The sequence below is a fragment of the Arachis hypogaea genome, chromosome 2, assembly GCF_003086295.3.
Source record: "Arachis hypogaea cultivar Tifrunner chromosome 2, arahy.Tifrunner.gnm2.J5K5, whole genome shotgun sequence".
Lineage (NCBI taxonomy): Eukaryota > Viridiplantae > Streptophyta > Magnoliopsida > Fabales > Fabaceae > Arachis > Arachis hypogaea.
Genome location: NC_092037.1, coordinates 17,527,318 through 17,532,959, shown reverse-complemented (window position 1 = coordinate 17,532,959; position 5,642 = coordinate 17,527,318). Strand labels below are relative to the sequence as shown.

The 5,642-nt window shown below is 33.3% G+C and overlaps 1 pseudogene; it reads right to left on the bottom strand.

Annotated features, from left to right (window-relative positions):
* Positions 1-3,962: 3,962 nt before the first annotated feature.
* On the bottom strand, positions 3,963-5,388 carry LOC112740261 (small ribosomal subunit protein uS2-like; annotated as a pseudogene).
* Positions 5,389-5,642: the final 254 nt, after the last annotated feature.

Sequence of the window (5,642 nt, the reverse complement as noted above, 5' to 3'; positions counted from 1 at the left end):
TTAAAAAATTAAATAAAAATAAAAAATAGTCAAATTATAATATAAGTTTTTTTACTATCTTTTTTTTTTAATTTTTAACTTCAATAAAATTGTTCAAAATAATAATATAAAAATAGAACTATCTTTATTTTGAAAAATAAGTCATATAATTTGAACAAATATGCAAAATTGTAAAATAAGATAAATAAAGTTAATAACTAAAAGAAGAATAAAAACAAAAACAAAAAAAGTGTTTGAAAATTGTATAATTATTAATTTTATAATAGTAATCACTTTTTATTTAATAAAAAAAAAGAAAAATAAAAAATTCGGACCGGCGGATCGGCCTGCCCCGCCCTGCCAAAACGCACCAATTTGGCGGTGCGGGTTTGGCAGATTTTTTTAATTTGGCGGGCTCTAAATCCTAACCTGACGGGTTCATCCCGTTTTCCCACCCCTAACGATGATTAACGGATTAAAGCAAGCAATATCTAATTAAATCTCTAATTAGGTCCATCAAACATTGGCAAGAGGGTTGTGGATCTTGAATTAGAAGCAGGAACAGTGAAGAGGAGAATTGAGAGAACGAGAGAAGGCTTAGGTAGCATTTGTTTTGAGGTACTGGAATAAAGACTGAGAAACGAAGACCCTGAATCATGTTTCTTGGCTCAGAGACTGGTACTGAAATTTCTGTCTCTGTCTTCAAAATTTCAGTACCTCTAAAAAGTGGGGACACAGGAGACTGAAATTTTTAGAGACGGAGACTGAAATTTTAATAACATTTTATACCTAAAATACCCTCATTTCAATTAATTAATTCCAATTTTACCTTTTGTACAAATTAAATTAGAGTTTTATTCTTGTTTCAATTTATGTCTCCCACTTTGTACCAAACAGAATACTGAGATTTATTTTAGTCTCTGTCTCTCAGTCTCAGTTTTTCAATCTCTATCTTTCTACCAAACGCTACCATAGAGAATTAGGAAGTAATTAAGGATAGGGAATGTTAAAGGTTTCGGAGATGTTATATTCTTAGAAAACACTGACAAGTTTTTTTTTTGTTAATTCAATACAATAGGGGAAATCTCGTAAAGTTCCTTACCGAGACAACAGACACACTCTCAATGGATCCTCCGCACGTTGGGCATACCTCTTCTGTGCGTCTTTCTCGTGGCGAGAACAGAACAACAAGGAAAGACCTGGCCAACCTGCCCGATGCTTGTGTTTCCTTACTTTGACTCAAGTAAAAATCTTTTCACAACAAATTATTTATAATCAAATTCTAATTCTTTGACAATTTAATTTTTCTTAACTTAATTAATTGCCAATTTCTTGGTCAATTAATTAAGAGAAAAGATGAAGAACGTTTTTTATTTAAAGCCACACAATTTTCAAAATACTATTCCTAGTCAAGTTAAAAATCATGACAAAAAGTTTAGAGCTAATTTCAATATTAAATTTTCTAAAGTAATAACGGAATCCAAGACAAAATTAGAATATTTTCTAATACTTCTAACTATTAAAGATGAAGAACGAAACTTAATCCTGAAAAAGTAGAAAAACATGAATCAAAATAAAGAAAACACTTGCATTACTAACCTATAAAAATAAAATAGAACTCCTAACCTTTAACAAGAGAGGTTTAGTTACTCATGGTAGAGAAGAAAATAACTAAAACTAAAGAAGGAAATATTCGGTTAAAGATGATCTCTATTTTGTGAACCTTGTTTATTTATTTATATCTAACTTCCTACCTATCTGAAATTTAAAAACTAATCTTGTCTTTTAAAGAGAAAGATAACTTATTTAAATTTAAATTTAATCTAATCTAAATCCTAACAACCAAATCGTATCTTTCTAGAAGAGGTTGTTGCTAACAAATCATTTAAATCTTGAATCTTGATTTGAATTGAAACTTCCTAGGAGTTGGTTAGGCACTTGGCGGTGGGCATGGTGTACTTAGTGATGGGCTTTGAAACTCTTTGGATTGTTGGGAGTGAAAAGTGCACTTGGAGTTTTGGTGCCCATTACTTGGAATTTTGGTGGAGTTGGGCGCTAGGGGTGTTCGCGGTGCGGTTTGGTTCGGTTTTTTTATCGAGGCCATACGAACCAAACCAAACTAATTAAAATCGGTTTGGTTTGGTTCGGTTTGTTCGGTTTTTTCAATCGATTCAAAAAATATACTACCATACTATTTCACAAAGTCATAACATTGAAATCAACAAGCACAAATACACAATAGCTAACAAAGTCTTGATCCAATGAAATTTAACGATAAAAGAAATTCAAATACGACAATTAAAGAAGTTTAAAAGTTCAGTATTCAACACAACTGAAAATAAAAATAAATTTTCATTAAAAGATAGCCAAGTTATGGTGTCTTCTCCAACAAAATAGCTAAACTTCTTAACGCAAACTAACTTGAAATAAAAAAACAGTTACATAATAATAATAATAATTTTATTTTTGGACAAAAGACTGTTATGTCGAAGAGAAACGTTGAGAATTGACTTGTACATTATTTGTTTTTGGAGACTAAAATGTCTGTTTTTAAAATTTACAAACTTATTTACAAACCTTCATAATTGATTCTATATATTAATTTTTTGGGGGGCTAAAATGTCCAATTTTAAAATTCTTGGGAACTGATTTGATAATTACTCTATAATTAAATTTCGAGAATCTCTAAAGACGAATTCATTTGAGATCAAAGTACACAACCTAAAATTTTTTGAACACCAATTTAAATTTATCCTTAAAATAATAAATATTTAATATGACTTGTGAATTATGATTATTTTATTTAATTAAAAAAATCCATGTCAAAACTATGCCCGTAAACATTATGAAAATTTCTTGTTTACAAAATGACTTATAATAAATTAATAATTAACTTTAGATCTTCATATATTTTAAGAAAATACCTAAGTTTATTTTATTGTACTTTTGCATATATACTGAAGTTATCTATATTTTTCAATACTAATCAAACTAAGAACAATCACCAAGAAAAAATTTGCCACGCAAAAAGTAGCATATTGTTGTCAATTAACTGCTCAAACTTCCATTACGATTCCTCTTAAATTGTTGAAACTAAACAAGCTTCCATCGATACGTCAACAAAATTTTAAAACTCAATACCAAGACTACAAAATACTAAATATGCATGTTTTCTAAAGAAATAATCCCGGAAGAAAAATTACTCAGGAAGCAAAGAAAACATAGAAACAAAATTTCAAACTCGATGCCTAGTTCCAACCAGTGGGAGCAACACCTCCAGGTGCAGGAACGGATGCCTGTGGAGCTGGAACTAGTTTCCAATCACCTGCAGCTGCGGATACAAAAGAACTTGGGTCAAATAAATTGCCATCACAGTTTTCGACAGAACTATGTTAAGAAGCACATATTTTCTTGCATATCGAGGGAGAATGATTCAACACAACAACCCAAAATTATTTGACTAGAACATATTAGAAGCAAATACGACAATTATGTTGCATCAAATATAACAGATCTAGAGTGAAAATAATTATTCTTACCGGCGTCTGGTAGCAGGAGCAGCAGCAATGGGTTGCTGAGGAACTGGTTCAGTCCAGGATTGTTCAGCTGTAACAGCCCCCATTCTCCATCAGCTGTGGGGAAGCTGGCAATGCCAGCAGCACCAAAATCTTGAATGGCATATTTTGGGGCAGCTGGTAATTCCTCCTCCTCTTATTGCTTGGCCTCTTTAGGTTCTCTACAGAAGAATAAATCCACCTACACATGAAAAGTTGATAAATTTAGCTAAGGTTAAAAGGAAACCACATAATAAGACTATTATCTTTTGTTGAAATATGAAATTTTTTACACCTGTATGGACAACAAGAAAGATTGTTCTAAATAAGTGCATACGAGATCATACACTTACAATGCAGACATCGAGATACACAATAAATCTAAAAGTGCTACAAAATAATAATAGTTCAATCCGTTAAGAGCAAAAATTAGTTTATCATCACGTCCCACTTAAGCCCCGGACGAATAGTACCCCTCATCTGCAGAACCATCCATGCTAATAACCAAAACAGACAACTAATATTGTGCTTCTCCTTGTTATTAGCAGGAATGCCAACATGAACATAGCGCATCGAAGAATCGGTGTCACAGAAGGCAATGGTCGGAATATTTCCAAGAGCACCTTCCTTAATGGGCTGCACATATTTTTTTGAAAAAAAAATAGAAAAACAAACCCAAGATGAGATCAATTAATAACAGAATTTCAAACTCCCACAAAAAACATATTGACAGCTAATAGTAAAACAAGTGAATAACATAAGTGGCACCTGATGATCAGTCTTTGGATCAGTCAGAATGAGTAGACGAGGCTCGTTATAGGATGTTTGCATTTGATTAGTGAATGTTCCAGGAGTGTGCCTTCTAGCGATTGCATTCGCAATAATGTATTGTGCAAACTTAACGACATCTCTCTGACCATATGGCCTAGCAGACTGAACAATGATGTCCTGCGGGTTCTTGATAGCAATAACAATCCTAGCAGCAAGTTGGAGCTTCGCCCATGTCTTGCCAATGTTAATTATGTAAATACCTGGAAACAAAGAATACAAAAAATCAACCAAACATAAAAATGCTTTCATAAACTCTATCATAAAATTATGATAATAAGCTATTTTGAACACAAAGGTGGTCATACAAAATATACTTACTCGTATCAAAATCTTGATTAGAAATTAAACTGACTCTTTGAATAGAAAACACGAAACAAATAAAGAAAAATTGACAAACCACTAGATTATAACAAATTTATAAAAAGTATATATCAAAAAAGGAACTTTGGATACAGGAAAAGATAAACGTAAAAAAATCGAATACAAAATTCACAAAAGAGCAAGGAATATATTATAAAAAAACAACTACGCACATCTGTGTTGTTTGCATTAGATTTCAAGAACTGAACTACTCACTACAGTTGGAGTAAATATGAAAAAATCCATATCAGAATAAACAATTTGAGACTGAAAAGATATAACATTTTGCAAAAAACCCTTCAAACTCGCCATAATCAACACACTCTTCAATAATATTCAGACTTAAAATCCAAAAGGAGAAACAAAAAAGATCACAAAGACTGACCATCATTTCATCGTTTGAAGACGTAGCGTTCCATCTGGAAGTCGCAATTTTTGGTTCCGAGGTGGACCTCAGCAGCAAGCATCATCTGGATGTCCTGCTCCTTCTGCGACAGCTGGCGTGGCGATGCGGCAGTTGTGGCGGCGGCAGAAGTGGCCATGGTTGCGGTGCAGATTTGCGCTCTTGAGATATTTGGAGAGAATGGAAGCTCCAACACGTAGCAGCCGCAGTATCAAATGAACTAGTTATTTGGAGTGAAGGGTATTTTAAGGGGATCCGTTTCTGTTTCTCTAAACCCTAGTTTTGTTGTGAAATGACACCAATGCCCTCTTCTTCCTCCTCGTAAGCATGTTTAGGGATGGCAACGGGTCCCCATGGGGCGGGGGGCATCCCAATATCTGTCCCCATCCCCGCCCCATCCCCATGACGGGTAACGAAGACCACGTATTCGCTGGGGACCTGTGTCTCCGCGGATATCCGCAGATTTTTGTAAAAATTAGTAAAAATTGAAAAAAAATGAAAAAAATTAGAGAAAA